This window comes from Chroicocephalus ridibundus, chromosome 5, assembly GCF_963924245.1.
Source record: "Chroicocephalus ridibundus chromosome 5, bChrRid1.1, whole genome shotgun sequence".
Taxonomy (NCBI): Eukaryota; Metazoa; Chordata; class Aves; order Charadriiformes; family Laridae; genus Chroicocephalus; species Chroicocephalus ridibundus.
The window spans coordinates 77116036-77139610 of NC_086288.1; positions in this window are offsets into that span (position 1 = coordinate 77116036).

A 23575-nucleotide genomic window follows, 5' to 3' on the forward strand; every position below is an offset into this window, starting at 1 on the left:
GGAAATGAGTTCAACTGTTCGCTGTAAAATCTGCCCAGGAGTCCCTAAGTTCCCGAGCACCAATAGCTACGAAAGCTTGTTTTCAAACCGTAAAAACTCTGGCCCTTATGACTGGACGGAAGGTGTGATTAAAAATGTAACTTTTGCTGTTGCTAAAAGTGAATTCTGTGGTGTGGATGAGGCAAGCTTGTTTCTGGCCGGTTTCCTGCTATTTCCCGATTTTTCAAGTCATGCAGCTGTGTGATTTTACCTTGTGTTTTTTACCACACCCTCCTAATGATGTTGCTGATGAGCTTGAATGGAGTCTTGTTTTCCCCCAGGAGGAGACAAGCCTTTATGAATGAAAAGTTAAATGTATACCATATTAAGTTTTCAATTTGCTTGCCCTGGTGATTTGTCACCTACTTAACTTTCAAACGCGTTATTGAAATCAATCGTTGAGAAATTACTTCTGTGAGTTTTCATTTCAGCGCTGAATTGAATTTGTGATAGAGGCTTTGAGCTGGGTTAAGAACATAGTCAGGATGTCTTTTTATTTTATTTTTTTTTCTAATACAAGCGTGGCTTGTATGCTTACTACAGAGGACAAGAACTGCTTCAGTATCTCTCCTAGACTTTTTCCAAGCCTTTTATTGCTGTCATAATATTGGATTAAAGACAGCAGAGTCAAATAAAATACCACTAATTGGATGCTTGCCAAAATACAGTGCTCCAAATACCGAAGAAAAAGCGTTGCACAGAACAAGACTAGGCTTCACGCTACTAAGAGCTTAGTACAGATAAAATCACTGTAATCTGCCGAGAAATAGCCAAGGTTGTAGTAAGACCTACGGTGGACTTGACCCTGGATAAAGCGTCTGTAGACAGAGTTTAGCTTTGCCGCGATGAACTAGCTGTATATTCTGCGGCAAACCTGTTTTAAAAACCAGCTGATTATCTCTAGTAAAGTGCTGTTAGTGCCTGTGGCTGCTGAGTAGCTGAGAGAACGGTTTATGCATTTTTGGTGCTTATAACAGAAGCGAGGGAAAACTAGCGGAGCTCACAGTCTTCTGCTGTGGCAAGGCAGTGGGAACGCGAGCTATGCGTGTCTCGTAAATTAAGGTAGAAGTTAGCCATCCAGACTGCTCTCAGCATAATTCCTCGGCCTGGCGCTGCTGGGTGAGGCACAAGAGTTATGGTGTAGCCCGTTTATTATGAAGTCGGTCAATCCTACTGGAGCGGAGAACGAGCTGGAGCTGTTTGCACAGGCCTATTGGCACAAGGCTAGAGGGGAGTTTGCTTTTCGTGGAAACTATCAACTTTGGCAGAGGTACAGAACTTGAATTTCTGGAGAAACCCTTCCATCTTTAATATCTTCATTTCTGAGGAAACAGTGAGCTGTTTCAGTGCGGATTTTGAAGCGTAGTGTATGTGTAAAAATACCAAGCCAATCAAATACCAACTAGACGCCAAGCTAAACTACAGTTACAACCGCATCTACTGCAAGAAATGTAAAAGTGACCTTTCAAAAACCAACTGACAAGTGAAAAGCCTCTGTAGTAGCACTCAAAGCATGTATTTTTAGACATTTCTGGGTGCGTGTGGCTGAACTGAGGATTCCTGACTGGGAATACTGATTCATTCATACTGCTGTAACAAAGTTCGTTAGCTGCCTGCTTTGCACTTCTTGGGGGCACAGCCTTGGAGTTACAATTGTCTTCGTACAACCCACAGTGAGGATTGGAGACAGACAAGGATTAAAACTGCAATGGTAAAATAATTCCAAATTAGATGTGATAGGATAAGAAGTTACTGTGAAATCTTGGAATCTGCCATAGTATCTGCTTGGCAGGTAAAGATGGAGACAAAAGCAGACCTTGCAGCACCGGTAGCCTCAGGTAGTCCACTTCTGTTTAACAACGTGACTAAATATTACAAATAATTATTTCTAATTTACTGCTTTCATTGATCCTTTCTTTTGAACATCACCTGTCTCCCAGGAACTTCCCGTTTAAGACATTGTTGGGGAGAGAAGAGATGGAACAATGTTCCTGCTCTTAAGTTAGGAAACACAGGCCTGGGCAAAAGGAATGCCAAGTGGCTTTTGTAGCATAAATGGTATTTCAACACCACTGGCCACAAGCTTCAGCTGACTTACTGCCAAGGTGTTCTTAACCAGGAGAAGTGCTAGAAGAAATCTACCTGCTGCTCCTGCAGTTACCCGCTGGGGTTTCACTCCTTGTTAACTCCAGGGCATTTGTATCCGGAGCGACCCCCTCAGTGATCAGCGATAAACTGATGTAGCAGAAGCAAAGCTGGGAGGAGAGCAAGCGTCAGGTCTGGCGCTTCTGCCAGCTGAATGGGGAGGTAAAGATGCTTCTGAGGCAGGACAGTTTTTCGCTTGTGTGACTTTCTATCCCAGACTTTTTTTCTGCTTCTCTTCTCAGAGGCAACAAGAGCTTGCACGTCTTTCCAAGGCTCGGTCCAATTCGAAGTAGGCAGTGAAGATACCCGTGCTTTTTCTGCCCTAGACGGCCGCTTGCCTTGTGTCTTACGGTGCTCAGCTGTGACTAATAGTAAGTGGTGGGATGTCATGAACAACTGGAAGCTTGCACAATAATGTTATTCAAACCGGTGCGCTATTGCCAATATAAACTCAAATATATTTAATGTTATCGTAATTCCCGAGCAGCCTTCCAAATTGGCTGGTAGAGTCTGAAAGGCCTCTTTATCGTGACTTCGTAAAACCCTGGCATATTCGATTAAATAAATGGATGTCGTGCTCTTAAGGGTTTTTTTTAACGGAGATTAAAATCTTTGCCAACTTTACAGTGTAGCCTTGCATAGGCCCACACGTTGTACTTGAATGTGCTAATGAGAATCGCTCAGATGGGAGCAAATGGCAGTCCCCCGAGGAAGTGAGCACCTCTTGGGCTATTTCTTTAACCTCAAACTTCTACTTTTTATTCATTCATTGAAGTAGTTGCTGGTTTTTTCTGACATTTTTCATTTTGACACGTAGGATACTAACACGGACCCCTGCTCAAAGCTTTGCATTCCAGCAGTGTTGAGATCTGGCTGCTGTGTGTGTTGTGTGGTTTGAGGCTGGGTCATAGAACGGTTTGGGTTGGAAGGGACCTTAAAGATCATCCAGTTCCAACCCCCTGCCCTGGGCAGGGACACCTCCCACCAGACCAGGTTGCTCCAAGCCCCGTCCAGCCTGGCCTTGAACCCCTCCAGGGACGGGGCAGCCACAGCTTCTCTGGGCAACCTGTTCCGGTGCTGGGTTGTATGGATAATGTACAGAAACACTGTATTTAGTAGTAGGGTGCTCATTCCAGTACGTATTTAGTTTTTTTGAATGGTGGGTGCTAGGAAAATAAGTGAGAATTGTTTAGAAGAGCTTGCCATTTAAGAGCTACCCAACTCCGTATTCAGTAGCCTAAGGGTATGGGAGAACAATGTGGGCCTGAGCTTGCAAGAGAAGGCTACAGCAGAGAAAGGAAGCAATTAATTCTCCTCTACAAATACGGTGCAGAGAAATCTGTCTGCGCTTTCTTGAAGCCCCAGCTGCCTCTTTGCCTCCTGCCTCCTCTGGTAGTGCCCCAGGTCTGCAAACAGGGCTGGCTCCTAAGCAGAACTGCGCCTGCGGTAGGGCTGATGCTTCAGATAGCAGCAGCGGGTTGGTGCCACTAGCTTTTAGCCCGGCAACACGCTAGCTGGTATTTTTCAAGTGCGCTTCAAGTAGCATGTAACCTTTTCTAAAGGAAAAAAAAGAGTAGAGCCCACAGAAATAGCGGAACAGGGAAAATTTTTACTCTGCTAAACATTTGTAATATTTACTCGATCAACGCTTGTTTCAACTCAGCAACCTGCTAACTTAGGATAAATCTTGCGCTAACTGGAAGCAATTATTTTTTTTAACAGTCAGAGCTGCTAGAATCGCACGATACTTGACACTCTTGGTTTCTATCTTTAAAAGGAGTTTCTAGTTTTATGGCTACACTGAAAACATGAACCAAAGCGCACGGTAAAGGTGGTGCAAAGACTTGCTGGGGTATTGCACCCCAGTTTTTAACTTGACCTATTTGGCAAAGGGAAATAGCTGATCTTCGTTTTTAATGTTAAGATTTTGATTTAATAATGCAAGGAAAATTAATTGTCTTCCTTTTTTCTGATATGCATTTGTTATGACTTGAGAGATGCTTCCTGTGAGCTTCCAGAACCTGTTATGATTCAGGCTCCTCTTCGATTCTTCTTGCTCTAAAAAAACCAAAACCAAAATAAAAACCAAAATGCTTTCCATGGAACCTTTTAGATTCCTTTTTTATGAGGCAGGTTTAAAAAAAAAAGGTTCTTTCCTTGTTCAAGGGAACTTCATGAGGAAGACTGGTATAGCTTGTCAGAAGTCACTTATCGGTCACCTTAGGCTAGTTGCAAATTGGTATATACTTGTCACTCCTAGAGAATACCCGCGCCAAAACCTCTGCCATACGTGAAACTGCTTGGAAAACATCTTTAGCCAGAATAATGGAAAGTAGAAGCGTACTGAGATGAATACTCCGGCTCTTTCTATATTAAAGCTTAGGGTAGGGCTTTTATAGATAAAGGTTTTCTTTTGTCTCGATGTTTGATCTCTCTAACGAACCTGTGAGTCTAACTTTCTCTTCTGGTTCTATAGATGTGGATCTTATCTGAGCTATGCGTTTTAATTTCACTTAATGTCCTTGCTTTGGCATTATGTGTTTTATCACTGGGGAAGATTCCACTTCATATTCTGCACTGCAACTTTCTCTACTGAATAGAAAAGAAAGTGTGTATGTAATCTACCAAACACAGATTTAGAATGCTAGTTCTAATCCCCCTTCTTTCTAAGTGCTGATTGAATTTAGTCTTAGTGAATTATGCTGCTGTTAGATTCCAGTTCGGTTACTTTTAATGGCGCTGCTGGATGGCTAGAACGTGCCCAGCTATCGTCGGTGCCCTGTAGTTGGGCAAATCGTAGCCAAAATTTTAAACAGGTGGTGGTTGACCTAACACAGCTTTGTTATACATAAATACACAAGGAAAACTTCAATTATGTAGATTTCTTTAAACAGTTGAATGTACCTCGTAGCTGAACAAAATACATTGTTTAATCTTAAAAAGGCAAGGAAGTAAACAAACTGACCCCTGGTCACTTTGCATTTTCCTGTACAGCAAATGTTGTAAAAACATCAAAGTTATTTGTAAATTGTACGTTAAAAAATAGGTGTCGGGTCATTTGCTTTCAGAAATGGAGACGTTGAAGAATTTCCAAAAGCCTCCGTGTTACTTTCCAAGCTGATGTTTACAAGCACAGAACTTTAGATATTAGGTGCCCCCACTGGATTAAATTATCCATGTACCTTTCACCTTGATGTTGGGAATCCTTGAAAGTCACTTCCAAGCTGGTTGCAAAACAGGATTTATTTGAGTATAGGCATCTAAATTCAGAAAAGTGATTCTGGGAGCCAGAGCTCAGCTGTTACTTGATCTTCAGTTAACCTTGGGAAGTGGGATTTGTTAGTCTGGGGATTATAAAGTGGAAGGGGGAAGGGTTAAAAAAGGATATCACATGGCTTTTGTGCATACTGAGAAAGCATTGTGGCTTTGGCCAGGCTCAGCATGCAAACACCAATTCACGCCAAAACCCAAACAGGATTCATAAATTGTTTCTCTGCCTGGAAGCTGGTTCTGGCACCTCTGCTCTGAAAGCACGATTAACACTGCTACCTGGTCGAGTTTCTAAACATCCCGTTGTCTTCCATAGGGAAAGGTGCATAAAGACGCCTTTGCAAGATAGCCCGGTGCTAAGAACTTACCTAGTGCCTGTGGGTTGAGGTTCTTCTCCCTCTGATGTGAGGAGCCTCTAAACCATGTTTCTCATGTGGTGATTCCATGCTCTAGCAGGCTGTCAGCTATTTTGATTGCTTGTTGGGAACTCCTTACTGAGCTGAAAAACGTTTCACGGGCAGGAAAGTGGGTATCGCTACAGGAGTGGAGGCTCGAGTCCTGGTTCCTACTCCACTTGTGTACCTCAACCAATGGCTATCACAGGTGTTTTTGTCATAGCTACTGTGGCAAGAAGGAGCCCTTCAAAGGTGTGCTAATAACTGCTGCATGTATGAAGACGAGATTATTAACTTCAGTTTGGATTACGCTTTGCACGGGTGCCCAATAGGGATGCGTTGCAACCTTTGAAAGGCTTTGGGTTTTTTGGGTTTGTTTGGAGGAACCTCTGAGAAGTTTACACTGGAATACTTTAAAGTTTTCAGTGGCAGAATTCTCATTCTCTCTAAATAGATGCAATATGCTGATTGTTAACATGCTTATACATAGTGCTCATTGGTGACCATTCACTACGTGCTGCAACATCAAAAGAATGATCATCTTTGTTGTTAAAAGACCTGTATGAACACCTGTTAACATCAGGAAACGCATTCTGGCTATCTCTCTCAAAAACTGAGACTAGCAGATACACATTATGTCCATGCCATTAGTTACATTGTGCTGGTAGTTTTATTTAGTCTTGTAAAATCTAAAATAGATGCAAGAATGCTATTCTTGTTTAAGTGATGCAATTCATAATACCCTTCTAAGATGGATTAGGTGACCTTATTTAACTCTATCCTCTAGAGGTCTTTAATAACCTTAATATATCTGTCATTCCCATCTGTTTTAATTTAAGGCTGATTACGCTTAACATGCCTTAAAACTGGAAACCACCTGACCATTCAGTATTGTTTTAAGCAGATACAGCTTATAGTATTTTCAGACTATAAACACAAAGCTTGCTATTGTGAAGCAATTCATTTTATTAGGCTTGTCTTTGTTTCAGCTCCCTGCAAGCGTGGAAAGCTGTTAACCTTTTGGGTTTGTTTTTTTTTTTTGAGAAGCTTTTCTTGGTTTGGCATTTCCCCCTCCCCCAAACCAGCTCTGGCTAACCTGCTGCTGCTCTTGTAGCTGCCGGTTCTCTGGATGCATCCCCTGGGAAATAACCGATCCCAGCTGAAGGGTGAGGTGGGAGCCCCGAGCTCAGCAGCCATCCACTCCGACTGGCCAGGAGGGAAAGGTTTGGTGCTTCCCACCGAGGGACGGGTTTGATTACGCTCCTTCGTTGTGCACGAACGCAACACACCTGTTGTCAATGCCTAATGTGGTTGTAAAGGCTACCATGCCCATCAGGGAAGAAAGGGCACCACCTGAGGGGCACGAGCGTAGGCTGCGCTGTAAGGCTATGCAGTACCTGGCGAGCAGACTGCAGCGTTTCTGTGCCGGAGTGGTCCCATTTCAAGGTATTGATATTTTCATTACAATTCCATGCTTCTTTCAAAATGGAAGAAGAATTACAGGGATTGCCATAGTATGGATGCATTAGGTTAAATGATGCATTGCAAGAAAATTGCAGGGATTGTCGTGGTGTTGGTGCGTTAGGTTAAATGATGTATTTCAAGAAAACACCTCTATTATGTAAACTCTCGGGTTTTTAAATGGCTCAGTTACATACATTGCTAACTGTTCTCCATTGACTGCTTTATCTCTTGAGACTTAAAATAAGACTGGACGAGCTGGCTAATCAGAGAGCTCTCTTGTTTCTGCTGCTTCTATAACTTGGCTTTGTGTATTGCCGCGAAACGAGTGGCACTTACTTATGTGTGTAAGCAGAATCAAAAAGAAACCGCTGCTGGGGTGAAGAGGCATATTTTATTGCTGATCTGTGTGAGTTTGTTTAAGGAATGGTGAAAGGGGGGCTGTAAAGTGCGGGGTAATGGCTGAGTTGAATCATTGTGATTAGGCAGGGGATCGCAGCAATGCAAATGGAAGTTCTGTGGAAGTGGGCTGCTTTAAATATGCACAATGGTGACATTGAGTAGCGGCATGAGGACTGTCGTAGTATGGTTGGTAAGAGTTATTAGGAGCGAGCAGGCGTTAGCATATTGAATACCTTTGTTCCTGGACAGCTTAAAAGACAAACCAATGAGCTGAAGCTAAAGATCCACAGAAGTTTATTTGGCTGGGAGCCCTTGGGGGGGGTTTCTCTCAGTGAGTGTCGTCTTCTGTCTGTAGCATTCATCTATCGGCACCGATAAGTGTCGGGCATTTGAATAAATACAGTACTTATAAACTGAGGCTGGCATTTCTTGTGCTGATAGCTTTGTTGTTGCAATATTGGGAAGCAATAACAATTGTACTTAATGTATGCGTTCATAAATAAAATGCAATATACGGTTAATCGTGTTGAGCAAGTCCATGTGCGCCACAGCATGGCGTTGTGGGCAGTTAACATAGGTGTGATACAGAAACTGGTGGCGTGCCTTGAAACAATAGGGACAAATCCGAGTTCTGATCTTTGCTAACTTGCTGTGATAGCATCTTCTAAGGTCATCCATGTTTGTGTCCTGATATGATACATAGGAATAAATTGGTTAACTCTTTGTGTCCATAATTGTCTAAACTCTAACCACGCCAGACTCTTGCCACAGCGCTGGCATCTCTGAAGTTCCATGGGTGCAGGTTTATACCTTGTGTTATTGGTTGAAACACCTTTTATGTCTGAAGCTCACCAGTCACTATGGTAGATTCCCAGTTCCAGATGCCATACTTCCTTTTAAAGGCTTCCAAACAAAGTATTCTTTCTAAAATACAGCCGTGCAGGCTACAAAAAACCTGTTCCCAGCTGAACTGCTAAACACAGACAATTCCACTTATTTCCCAGCTAATGCTCTGATCACACGTTTTTGTTACCTTGCTTTACTTTTGCTAGCTACCCATTTCCTCATGTTCAAATACTTCGTGCTTTGCACATATCTTGATTTGTGGATTCTCTGCAGGAAAAAACAAATAGTTAACTTCTCATGATGATAGTAAAGGTAGGAAGAGTTGGAGATAGACAGGATATCAAATAACTAACGTCTAAGAATTAGCTTAGCGAACTGAGTTATATAATGAAACCTAAATGTTAAATTCCTTGCCTTCAGACCCTTTAATTGTAAAAAAAAAAAATAAAAAATTGAAAAACAAAAATAAAAAGAGTGTCTCAATGTTGTTCTGTAGCACTTTTGAGTATTTCAGTTTCTCAGTTTCCTCGATATATGAAAATATATCTATTGGAGGCATTCAGATAGCAAAAGCACTGAGCAAGTCTCTTAGCTTTTCTATTTTTTCTATTTTTTTTTTTTGTACCAAATTAAGAAAAGTTATCAATGATTTACAGTTCAGAAAAGCAGTGCTTGGCAGGAATTTGTTGAGGTTAAGTAACTTTGAACTGCATATTTATGTGAAATAGAAGCTTTTTTTTTTTTTTTTAAATAAATCCTTGATACTTTTCTTATTAGAAGAGTGTTTAACTGTTTCTAAGGACTAAGTGCCCTTGGAACTATGCAAAATGGAGAACCCGACCTGAAATAAACACTAAGCGAAGCTTTGTATGAGTCTGAAAACTGATTGCCCGGGGTGGATGTGGTACGGGTGAAGAGGAGTTCTTTAGAAGAACAAAAGGGAGAAAATACAGAAAAGCACCAATACTATTTACAAAAGTTAATGCATTTAATTATGTAACTGTATTTCCCTTCAAATGTGTTTCTTGGCAAAGGGACAAGGTTCGTGGGAAGTTACTTCTGGGGAAGTCCAGAAGACTGATAGGTAGGTGAGCTTAGGCAAAGAGCTTGACACACCTCTCCTTGTTAATGGAGACTCCATAAAACTAGGAAGGGATTGTTTCGTAGCCGTCTTAACGGATGTCCCTTTCTCGATACAGCTGCTTCAGTTCATAGGCTCTTCCTGTAACGTTGGGATTCCACTTTCTCGGGTATTTGTCTTGACTAAATTTTTTTTTTTTTTTTTAGTACAAAAAGTGCCTGTTTTTTCTATAGATCTACAAGAAGATAGAAAACAACAGTGCTCCAGTCATGGAGAGGCAGGAACTGTGGGAACAATCATGATGGGAACAGGCTCTTTTCAGTGGTGCCCAGCGACAGGACAAGAGGCAATGGGCACAAACTTGACCATAGGAAGTTCCATCTCAACTTGAGGAGGAACTTCTTTACTTCGAGGGTGGCAGAGCCTTGGCACAGGCTGCCCAGAGAGGTGGTGGACTCTCCATCTCTGGAGACATTCAAAACCCCCCTGGACGCGTTCCTGTGCCACCTGCTCTGGGTGACCCTGCTCTGGCAGGGGGTTGGACTAGATGACCTCCAGAGGTCCCTTCCAACCGTTGCCATTCTGTGATCTTTATTAAAGCCTTATTAACAGACTCCATTAGAAAAGAAGGTTGAGGAAGGTGTTCCTATTCCATCTGCAAAGTAAATACTAAGACATCAATGTTTCTTTATGCCTCCAGTGAATATCAATACGAATTTAAGATCCCTCTATTAATGGTACATAAAAACATAATTTATAGTGAAGTTTGGCTATGTTTCCATTAAGAAGTAGTACAGCTAGACAAGATGGAGCTGTAGAATAAAATACTTCAGTGACCCTGTGGCTAGTCCAATGTGATGTGCCATAGGATCAGTGGCATCAATGCCCCATGGATATATTTAAAAATCAGTTTCCTTAGCAATTGTTACATTCTGTATTTCCCTACTTGCAAATTTATGAAAATTGGGTTACACTTAGACCTTAGATTTGCATTCAATAGTACACTTGCATCTTTCTCTCCCAAAGTATTCCTTGTATTGTGGTAAGCCAGCCGTTTATATCTTTGCATAATAAACTAAAGAAACTGTCTTTTCAGTAAAAAATGAACAAAGGTGGTATGCCTGCCCGGAGAACTATATAATTGATGAGATACTCATCAATAGTAGCTAATAAATAGACAAAATTCAGACTCCAGAGCCTATCACACACTAGGTAATCATAGTTTGGGGTAAGAAGCTAGGCTTTTTAAATTCCCGTATGCTTTCTTGCTTGTGTAGACCCTCAAATTGAATACTACTCGTATCTCTATATTTACACATATAAACTGACGTATCGGAGATTAAAGTCAGTGTATAATGTCAATTACTTGAGATTAATAAACTAGAATACTAACTAAAAAGAAATAATGGCAAGTATCTGTGTAACCAAATTAAAAATAGCTAATTGGAGATCTTGGTTTAGTTGTGGTAGCTGTGTCGTTTGAGAGGTGATACTAATAGATGTTGTATAGAAATAAGTGAACAATATAACTACTTTATCTAGTAGTTCTTCATATTTACTGCATTTTTAGCTGTATGTGTAGCCAGCTGCCAGATATAGTATATCTATTGAATGCCTTGCTTGAAGAATATACGGTCTTCAAGTAACTATTGCTAGTTAGGAGAACTAGTGCTTTTTGTGCTTGTTAGACTTAAAATCAGAAAGGTTTGGGGGTTTTTTGTATAGATATGAACATGTTTTGTGTACACTCATTTGGCTGTTGAACGCGTGTTCTCTTTCTGTGGAAACGTGATTGCTTGCAGGTCTGACTGGTCTGGCGTACAAAACGTGCCAAACTGGGGGGTTTTCTGTGAAGGTAGGGCTTACAACCGCACTATAAAAGCTTGAAAACTGGGCCCTGTGTTTCATGGCAACAGACGTGGGGAAGCAGAGGTTTGTAGCTCTTGCCAGAAAGTCTGTGAAACACACTAAATACTTCACAAAAGTATGTGAACAGTATTTATATAGACCTAGAGTTCTAGTGCTTCAGGGAGTCCTTTCACGAAATCCTGTTTGCATTGGATGCTAGCAACTCTGTAGCGCTATAAGTGGCAAAACAGTGTTTAGATATCAAGGAATTAATCCTCAAGATTAGTTTACGGAATAACTATTAGGAATAATGTACAAAATATTAATATAACTGTGCACTGTACAGATGAAAACTTAGATTCATCGTGAAGATTTAACCGTAATAACCTGGAATCTAGAAGAACAAACCTGCTCCAGTAGTCCACCCAAGTGCTGTGTCCTACTTGAGCTAAAACCATGAGGAAGCCTGGCGGCACCGGTCAGAAAATGATCCGTGCCTAGGGATTCTCAAAATACTTCTCAGTCGTTGGATGGCTTTGCTGTATTGGAGTGGTTAGGTAAAAGCATATGTGGAAGGAGCGGTGAATGAAAGGTGTTCTTGATGAATGGTGTAGCAGTTCTCTCAGTTTTTCCCCGGTGAAAGCTGATGAGTTTAATCTGAGCCGTAAGGGATATGGAGAGCGATTCAAATGTGGCATAAGGCGTTGCCATAGCTTGGTGAAAAAGAAAAGCTGCTGCTTCTACTAGAACTCCAGGGCTTGAGGGGTGGAGGAAGGAGGTGTATAATCCTTCGGTACACACCTCAGTTACCTGCAACAAGAAAATTCTCACCAATCTCCACTAAGATGAGGTGATACCATTTGACTTAGCCTCTTTTCTTAGCTCAGGCTTTTGAAATAACTGAAATGAACGTTTTACTGACATAGTCACAATCCTTGCAGTATCGTTGAGAAAAGTTAAAATAGGCTGAACTTGAACCATATAATTATGATACATTTTGTAGTTCGTTTGCTCTACACCGAATACAATCGTATCTTGCCAAATTAATAGCAAATGCTTTTCTGCAGTATCCTAATAATTGGGTTGTTTATTTTTTATTTTATATTTATTTATATTTGATGTTTGGGTTTTCATTTGTTTTCACTGTATTTCCTCAGAAGATATTTTTTCCTTATGCTATGTTCAAAAATATACAAATCCCGCTCTGGGAGGATTACCAGACTGGTCTATTACAACTGGCCTATTACCACTTGTTGTGAAGTACCGGCAAACAAATTAAGCAGTAATTCTTGTCTTCTCGGCCACGTTGTTAGAGATACCAACATCAAAGTGATTCAGTATGGTGTTCATACGTGCGCCGAGTTCTGTCATATATGTACACACACACTTTATGGAGTGGGCATTGGCCATGCGTGGGCTGCACCCAGGCACTGAAGTTTTAAGTTCTTGCTTGTCCCCAATGTCACCATGCCTATTAGTATAGGGGGGGTTTATGCACTATATAGCATGTTTTATGTGTTCCAGGATAATTTTTGTATGTCTTCAGTGAAGAATTTGGCTGAGAAAATCATAACACAAGGGAAATAGAATATGCTATGTACTTGTACACCGATTTATCCAGAATTTGGTTAAGTTTGTTTATAAAAACTTCATCGATAATTATAAACAAATACATATGAATGTAAGGCTCAGTTTTTCTGATGGAGTAAGGAACGCACGTTAACCAGCTGCCCTAAACTGCCTGGTGAAGGATCCAGTGAGATCAAGTTAGATGACAATTTTGATTAGAATAATGCTGTAGAAGACCTGCTCTGTTCTACCACCACCGCGGAATTTTGGACCTAAAGCCATTTAGGATTAAAAAAATCTCACAAAGGACTTTGTTACTTAATACGAAACACCCCAGTATTTACTCTAATGACATTACATTTAGTGCTCGGTGCTTAGTCGTACCTCACAGTGCATAAAGGAGACTTTGGGGCCTTAGAAGTAGGTCTAAAATCAGACAACACATCGAGCTGCTGCCTGGAGCTACTAGTTCAGCATTTCCTAGTATGATCAGAGGGTATCTTGACCTATGAACTAAGGCATCCCCCCAAAAATCTGGTTTACAACTGTGAGAACTAAGGGGGGGGCGGGGGGATGGGGGACCTTTTCTGAAGGCTTAATAGAAATGGTTTTATCTAAAATAAATGACCTTGGCATCCTTCCCAGGTGTTAAAGTGATGTAAACACAGCCTAAATATCACGTAAAACTGATTGGGATTTTTTTGACGGGAAATGTAGAAACGCACAAACGGCTGAAGCTTAAGGGTATCTGTGACTGCTGTCAGTCACCGGAGCACCAATAATATATCCATTAATGTGTACGCACCGGATCGTAATGCTTAGTATTTAAACACTTCTCAGTAGCTCAGTTTTGTGTTGGTTGGTTGTTTTTGTTTTGTTTTTTAAGTATTACTTTTTAGAACTTGGGCTTTAACATGGCTGTTGCTCTCAGATTTTTGATCTCCCCTAAAACTTCAGACTTGCTGTTTTAGATTAGGATAGTTGTAACTGTTGTATTTTCCTGGGGTTATTTCACTTAAAAAAAAAAAAAAAAAAAAAAAAAAAAAGGGGGGGGGGGATAGAAATAATGTTTTGCAGGCTCCTATTAAATGAGAGAGGGCGTATTGGAAAGCTGAGGCTGAAAAGAATTTGCTGTTTTCAATGCATTGTGAATTGTTGGATTCGGATTACTTTAAGCAGCTATGTAATATGTTGCAAAGGTGGAGTGCTAATGAATACACAGATTCCAGGACAGAAGACACTGTGTGCTGAAGTAAACTGATATTCGCCAGCTTCTATTAAATCATTCCCCTGAAAAGACCTGAGCTAGCAAGCAGAAATGGTGGGAACTGGCTTGCGTTCAGGGTTTTGTTCTCATCTATTCATATTTTGTGAAAAGGGATGGATGGAGAGAAACTCTTTTATATGCAGTGTAATGGTTTACCCGGAAAGTATGAAACCATGAATAAAGATTTATTGAATTGAGATGATTGAATGAAAATACACATGCTTTGGAGAATGATGGTCCTAAGAATCTCCTAGCCTCTCGTTAGCGTTCAGATACGCTCAGAGAACTGACCCAACTTCATACAAGCTAACGCAGGACTAGGAGCATTTAAACAGAACTTATGCTGTGCTTTTGCTAGACCTATTAGATTTATTGACACCACCAGATCGCATCCGGTCCCTGAATGCGTCACCTCTGAGAATCGGTTTATTTTGCTTTGGGTATTTCTGATGATGTTTTTCTGCGCAGCCCTTTTCCATGCAGCATTCTTAAGGCAAGCCATGAAATTATTTTAGTAGTGAGAAGAATTCGCTTACAGTAATAGAACCATTGTTATGATTCTTTCAAGCGGAATTAACAATTGACATTTTATAGTCGAAAGCCGGATGCACAGACAGTCATACGAGTTTCCATTTGGTGCTGAGACTTTTATGATCAGCTAGTTTGGGTGCTACTGAAACGTGCAGCAAATCAGCCCCCTGGCTAACCAAACCTTGCTACATAAACCCAATAAGTTTGCATTTTTACCTCTTGTCTCATGTGTAATTGTTGTGTTTTAACCCCCGCCTGCAACTAGGACCACGCAGCTGCTCGCTCGTTCCCTCCCACCCACCTCCCCGGCAGGGTAGTGAGAAAAGGAGCGGGGAAAAAAACCCTCGTGAGCTGAGATAGAGATAGTTTAATAGAACAGTAATGGAAGAGGAAAAATAATAATAACGGTGGTAAAAGAATATACAGGATGAAGTGATACAGCGGAAGTTGCTTTCACCAGCCGATGACCGATTGCCCAGCTCATCCCGAGCAGCGATCGCGGATCCCTGTCCCTGGCCAACCCCTATTTATATACCGGGCATGATGTCTGTGGTATGGAATATTCCTTTGGCTTGCTTGTCCTGTCTATGTTCCCTCTCAGCTTCTAGGGGAAGCTGAAAAAGTCCTTGACTGATGTAAACATTACTTAGCAACAACTAAACGATATGTGTTATCAGCATTCTTCTCGTACTAAATCCAGAAGCCAGCAACTACTAGAAACAAAATTAACTCTAACCCAGCTGAAACCAGGACAGTAATAAATTGCTCCACAAAGAAAATAATTTGAAGGTCAGAAAATAGCTCTTTTGCAACGTATTTTCTGAAAGGGATCTTTAATGATACTGGATTCTGATTGTACTGATTTATTTTTTTTTTTCCACACGTAACTGCATGGAAATACCGTGGCTATTGTAGCCCACAGAATTTTTCAAAAAAGTGTCCCACAGGTAAAAAGTCCTAGTGCAGTGATATCTCTTTAAGCACAGCCTCTGTGGGGAGGGTTTGGTAGGAACAGCATATCAGTTACATGCGTAAGTCTTAGAAGCTAATTCAAACAATTAAAGAGCTTGACCTATCTGCCAGGCTATTCGTGGAGCTGGATGAGCAAGATATTTTTAGCCCGTGGAAATAACTGCTTTTCAGGCTTGAGATTATCACATTAGATGGTATGTAATAGCTCCGTGGTTTGTAAAGATGTATAAATACCTAGCGTCTAGTCCTGGCCCGTTGAAGTTGTACGTAGAGATCTTAGTTATATACAATAACTTAAGCATTTAGTACAGGCATCCAGCCAGGTGAGCCAGGAGTTCTGTCTGACACTCCATGATTAAATTAAGTCAGAAGCACCGCAGAAATGTTCATATCAATATCACTTGCGTTTGAGTATCCTGTTCCTAAGATGTAGAAGATAGATGTGTGTGCAAATTTTTTAATGTGAAATGCTGTATCTGGTGTCGGGAACCCAAACGAGGGGATGCTTTGGAGAGAGATCTGCCTGAAAAGCAGGAAGTATTTAAAGATCTGGTTCAGACTGACTAGTATGCTGCAACGTAGTTTCTGCAGAGCACGGCACGCGTTGTCTGAGCACCTCGGCTCACTCTGTAATGCGTGGACTGACAGGAACCGGTGATGCCACCATTACTGTGCAGTATTGTGTGAACCGGAGTGGATGAGAAGCTGCTCCATGTATGACTCTGAGCCTACAAAGGAGTCTCTGCACCTGCAGCTCTTGCCACTACTCAAGTCTGCTGAACTTAGCTGCCTTCCTGCAACTTAGACGTCTATGCTCTTGAGAAAGTCCTGTCTGCATGATGTACTTCTTAAAAGGTGAGAACTTCCAGAGACCTGTAGAGAGCCTGTCCAACTATGGTACTTGACTTTGCTATTGTTTGGAACAACTTGGTAGTCTTCAAAGTGATCGACCTGCTTAAGTTTGGCATTTATTTCTTCAATGGAATACAGGGAAACTGCAGAAGATGGTAGGTATGCCCATCTGTTCTAGAAGCACGTCAGGCTTCAAGAGAGTTTTAGCGTAATCTGCTGCTCAGGGTGTACGTCAGGGAGTTAAGGTTATCAAGTATCCCTTTCTCAAACAGGAGTATCTGTTAGGACACGGGTGAGTATTTGAAGGGAGTAACTTGGAGATATCAATTTTCAATTATTTGCCGCTTTTCTTTAAGATCCAACACTAATCAGATCAAACCCAACTATTTTCCTCCTACTTGGAGCGGGAAATAATTTGAGGTTTTACTTGCTGACAGTGACTAAAAGTAGTCATTGTAGCTGACTAATAGTCTTTAAGTTTGGAGCGTGATCAACTTCCAAATACTTTAGGAAATGAGCCGTTTTGTCACGCAAAGAAAGCAATATAAATGATGTTTTTATGATAAGTGTGTGAATTAATTAAAATTATTAAAATTATTTAAACCAGCCATACTTTACGCGTATGTAAAACCAAAGAGGAATGCATACCGCTAACCTAAGCCTGCTGGCTTACGCTGACTTCTGTATTTACATGCGACGGATTTGTTTTAATGAGTCAGATTCCTCTGCAAGGAAGAAACCTGCAGAATTGTCTTTTAGCAAGAGGCGTTAAGGCATTGCATTTTGCTCTCACTGTAGCAACGAGGCTATTTAGAACTCTGACTCTGGCAATAATGGTGCTTATGGCAGGAAATTTTTGTTAGAATTAGGATACTGTTATTGCAGGAAATCTGTATTTTACCATGAGATTTATTGGTGGGAGTCGGGTGCTAGGAGTATTGATTATCTTGTAATTTGGTAAGCAGTACACCTGGCATGGCTGTTCTGTAGCTTTTTCTTAGCTTAATTTCAGCAATATTAATTAGACGCACATTGTAGCAGCCATGCGCTTCCTAGCTTCTGAATAACGTCACTGCCCGGAGTTAAGCGCGGTTTCACACGTCAGTGTCAAGATACAGCACGCCTCAATTTCTTCTATAATAAAGTCTTACAAACAGCTTTAATGTTCAAAAAGAAAGCGGTATCTCTAAAGTTGTTTACCTTCAGAGCACAAAGAAACAGAGCATAGGTTGGTACACGTTACGATACTGTAAATCTTTACGGGATTTCAACATCAGGGCTGTGACCAAAAAAGCTGTGACTACAAGTTAGATCTGTTTTTCAAAATAGTTTGTGCTGAAATCTAACACATGATTTGGATTTTCTTCATAAATCCTAACATTCTTAAAGGAGCTGATTTAAAAAAAAAAAAAAAAAAAAAAAAGCCCTGAAAATATGTATTACTCATGCTGAGGATTTTTTCCCGCAAAGGGAATAAAATCTATGTATGAATACATTTTCTACTTTTCTGCTTTTTCTACTTCTCATTTCTACTTCAGGGTGTGTGTGTACCTTCACAATTACACACAAAAGATGAACGCAGCAGAATCAAATTCAGAATTCTGCAGCACTCGTTAGGGGGAACGGACTGGGATCCATGGTGTCATGAGACTTGTCTCCCCTTGAGTCAAGTCAACATGAGACTTGTTGCTTCATTATGACAATGACCCTTAAAATACACTAATTGGAAAATGCATCTGTTAAAGATAGAGCGACTTTTGGTGTCATTAGTAACTTAATTCAGAGCCAGGATTACGTTGGCTTCTGCTAGTGATGGTAATGAAAACACTTCTCATCTTAACACAAGTTTGCGGGCACATGGTTGAAAGTCAGTTCCGTGTTTCAGGTGTTTCCTAGCTAGTTGGAACCTACCCCTTTTACCTAGTGTGAGTGAGTCCCAGAAGATAAAAGGCTGGGAGAGTTGTAATCATAGTAGATTAACATGGAAATGTTGGGAAAGGGAGGGGAGGGGTTTTATTTTCTTGTATAACTTGCACTTTTTCAACAAACTTACAATTTCCTGTCTATCTTACATAGAGAAAATTGGGATCCATAAATAGTCATAAAAGAAAATACCATACATATCATCAACCGTACGTTGTTTCAGGCATTAACTAGCTGATAGGTAGAGCTAAACAAGTATCCTTCTCTTGAATCTTCACACTTATCAATCTCAATCGCAGCATTTTCTGTTGGTTTCAGTGCTTTTGTTACTCTGTTCCATCTCTGTTATCTGTCCTCTGTGACCTTGGTTATCCTTGGATGAACTTAATGTTCATGACCCTGTCTTACAGAACAGTGAGAATGTCTTTTACGTCTGTTGACTTTCTTTGACCTCATCTTAGTATTGTCTGAAAGATTTTTCTGCTATATTTTTTTTTCCATGACTCTTATAAAGCAACCTCAATTGGTTTTGTTATTTCGAACTCCTCTGTAGCTTTTCCTGCCAACATCAGCGTATGTTTAGGAGAAGAATCTGTCCTGCCTTTAATGGGACTCACCTTTCCTGAAATGTAGCTTTTCTGCCTATTACCTGCTTGTCCTGAGCTTGACTGAGACCTGGTTTCCATTTGACTAAGGTATTTTAAGTATTTCCAGTTCAAAATAAACTGGAAATTTCATGTTGTCCTCAAAAAGCATATTCTCTTAATGTGATGAAGGTAAAGCCAGGAGAGCAAGACGAATTAAAATTTCTTTCCTCATCCCATGGAGAGAGCAGTGAACTCTGTTGGGACTTGCAAAGCAGAATGATAACAAAAGCCCTAAATAATGATAAGGAGAAGCCCTAACGAGCCACCTCCCATGTTCTCAGCTACCTATACTTAGGAGCCTAAATGTTCAGCTGGAGCCTATTAACCAGCAGGTGGGAGGAAGGCAAGCTCTCACCTGGCTGGAGTGGTTGGAAACCCGTGTTCCACAGGTTCCTGCTGATGGTGGGGAACTAGGCAGGCTTCTACTGGGATGTCCCTCTGTTTTTGGGAAGCTCATCAAAATCAAAGTAGTGTTGTCAAATACTAAGGCATCTGCTTTTTTGAGTAAGAAACTAATTACGTTGGAAAACTTTCAGCCACTCTAGCTTCATACAACCTGCTTATAAACAGGAATTTGAGGAGATTCTTGGGTGCCGGTGTTGTATTTACTGACTGATATTTGTATTTCTGTGAGTTTGCATGTTGCTTTATGTAATCCTTCTCATTCCGAAGAGCTGTCCCACTTAATTCTGAGTCGGATAACTGTTGGATCACCGGTAGTTGCTCTCCTTCATTAATTAGTTCATCTCTAGCATAACAGTGGATTTAAAACAAGTTGGGGGTTTTTTTTCATGTTATGTTTATTGTACAGCTCCTGCAATGATTCTTAACTTTTTAGAAATTTTCCAGAATTTAGTTTCATGTTGACAATCATGTGAAATTTTTACTGTAACTCAGTTTGCTTCTTTGAAAAGGATCAGATTCTCACTTGCTGCTCCAGTTTTCACTCCTTATTCAAATGAGCTTAATTTCCACACAGCAGTATGCATCTGAAATTAACACTTAGTTGCATTTTGACAAAATCCTTAATATTTTTCCTGTGTTGCTCTAAGAAACGAAGTATGTTAATCCTAAGGGCTTGATGGCTTTATATGTGAAATGAAGTCTCACAATGAGAAGGTGTTACCGCCTGCATTATCCAATGAGTTCATCTAATCAAGTATTATCCATTAATGGAAATGTAATAATGATTTCATTCTAAATTATGAAATCTACCTAACAGTTCAGAGTTCATAGCATGTAAAAGGCAGGTTGGGCAGTTAAAATGGTTTAAATAATATCAATTGCTAGAGCATATAGTCCACTTGATTATTGCTTGTGGGTTTTTCTTGGTTTTTTTTTTTTAATCTCCACCCCCCCCAGTGATCATTTTATTTACAGGTGTAGGCAAACTTCTATGACACTTAACTAAAACTCTCGCATTGATGGAAAAGTTCAGGGTTTTTTGTAGAACGTTTGAAGAGGCTTTTATTAAACTATGGAATTTTATTTTTTTTTGCATTGAGAACTTAATTTTTGCCTTTATAAAATCATAGAATTATTAGGGTTGGAAGGGACCTTAAAGATCGTCCAGTTCCAACCACCGTGCCATGGGCAGGGACACCTCCCACCAGATCAGGTTGCTCAAAGCCCCATCCAGCCTGGCCTTAAAACCTTCCAGGGATGGGGCTTCCACCACCTCTCTGGGCAACCTGTGCCAGTGTCTCACCACCCTCATGGTAAAGAACTTCTTCCTAACGTCCAGTCTGAATCGTCCCATCTCTAGTTTTAATCCATTCCCTCTAGTCCTACTGTTACCTGACAGCCTAAAAAGTCCCTCCCCAGCTTTCTTGTAGGCCCCCTTGAGATACTGGTAGGCCACTATGAGGTCTCCTCGGAGCCTTCTTTTCTCCAGAATGAACAAGCCCAGCTGTCTCAGTCTGTCCTCATAGGAGAGGTGCACCAGCCCTCTGATCATCCTCGTGGCCCTTCTCTGGACACGTTCCAGCACGTCCATATCTCTCTTGTAGTAGGGGCTCCAGAATTGGACACAGTACTCCAGGTGGGGTCTCACGGGAGTGGAGTAGAGGGGGAGAATCACCTCCCTCAACCTGCTGGCCACACTTCTCCTGGTGCAGCCCAGGATACGATTGGCTTTCTGGGCTGCTAGTGCACACTGACAGCTCATGTTGAGCCTCTCGTCTGCCAGCACCCCCAAGTCCTTTTCTTCAGGGCTGCTCTCAAACCAGTCACTGCCCAGCCCATATCAGTGCTTGGGATTGCCCCGACCCAGATGGGACCTTGCACTTGGTCTTGTTGAACTTCATGAGGTTGGCATGGGCCCACCTCTCCAGCCTGTCAAGGTCCCTCTGGACGGCATCCCTTCCCTCCAGCGTGTCAGCCGCCCCACAGAGCTTGGTGTGGTCAGCAAACTTGCTGAGGGTGCACTCAATGCCACCGTCCATGTCTCTGACGAAGATGTTAAACAAGCCCGGTCCCAGTACTGATCCTTGAGGGACTCCACTTGTCACTGGCCTCCACTTGGACATGGACCCATTGACAGCCTCTCTTTGGGTGCAGCCGTCAAGCCAGTTCTTTATCCACTGAATTGTCAGTCCATCAAACCCATATTTTATCAGCCTGGAGACCAGGATGTCATGCGGGACAGTGTCAAAGGCTTTGCCAAAATTTTTGACATGGATTTGTAGATCTGTTACTGCAGAATTGTAATCCAACATGGAAACAGTAGGAGCTTTCAGTAGTTGGGGTTTTAGGGTGCAATTACTTTAACCCAAAGTATGAAGCTGAAAGAGCAGTCTGCCAGTTTCGGTTAAATTGTTTTATATACATATGCACTGAACTTGGCAGCTCTTCTTATAACCAGTGGGTCAAAGTGTGTTCTCAGCTATGTTGACCCAGCTGTGTACTGTTACAGCTTGTGTGCGAAATAATCCTGTAACAGGCAGCTTACAGAAACAGTTCGCTTCAAGCAAGATGACTAAATTGCCAACGCGTGCTGCTTTACAGCCTAGATCCCAGCTCGCAGTGTGGGTAGAAGGAACAGGCCTTACAAAAGGAAAACTGCTACTGAGGGGCACAGGTGTCCGCGATGACTCCCATTGCTAATTGCCTGGATTTTTCTTCTGAGCAGTTAGCTGGTTATGAAGCATATGGTAAGTCTTTTTATTTTCACTGTACTTGAGGATTTGTTTTGCCTAATGAATGGGAAAAAAAAAAAGCGGTTTTGCTCACTTAGGAGCAGTGATTTGGTTAGTGAAAGTAGCCCCTAAATAAAAAGCTGTCAAGGAAGCCGTTACTCCAGTCTAGGCTTGTTCACCGAGTGTGGCTGGAGGGATTTGGTACAAAGAGCCTTTTTTGGAGTCTGGGAGGAAGAAAGCATCACTAAGGTTAATTTAAAAAAAAAAAAAAATACATAAAAATTGCAGGGTATGCAAAGACCTTTCATGTGGAAGAGCAGCTGGTGAACCAGATTGACCGCTTGGTGCATTTGCCCTTCCTGCATTTGAATAGCGAATCAAGCGAGGACAGATGCTTACATAAAACAGCTCTGTGACACCTAGTAGGGTTACTTCATGGTCTAGCTCAGTAGTGATAATCTCTCTGTAGTACTTCTATGTAACTCTACTGTGTTTCTGTGTGTTAATTTTTATTCTCGTGCAGTGAAGTCTGAAATTCATAGATCCGAATTCACAGATCCGAATTACAGACCTGTGAAACTGACTCCTGGAAAGAACCTAAATCATAACAACTTTGTTGTAAGAGTGGACCAATGTATTTGTACGGTTAGTATTTTCTACAGTTATAAGAAAACATTGGATTGCATTAGTAGCTGGTCCCCAGAGGTACCTCACAGGAAAAGAGAGCTACACAATGTCACATAGTGTTGTCGGCAATATTGTCCCTACGCAGTAGCGTCACACGTCCATGAATACTGCCAGTCTTCTTTACCCCTTACCTCTCATTCACCTTATTGGATGCAATAAATAACCGAATCGCTCTGGTGTAGGTTAGTCTGTTGTGGAATGACATCCACAATTTTAATGGGAAAAGCACTCTGGAATCTTCAGTGGAGGCATTTTTATATTTATACACTCTTACAACTCTTTGTTGTAAGAGTGGACCAATGTATTTGTACGGTTTGATTCATGAAGGGGAAATCATACTTAACAACGCTGGCTATTCCCAATCACATTATCTGGAGTTCTGTTTCTGGTCAACACATTTGTAACGCTAATCTCAGGAAAGAGCTGTATGCTGGTGTCTAGCAGTCAAAATTCAAGCCTCCTATGTTTCCCCTTTCTGTAAAGTGGAGATTTCTTTAGGTTGG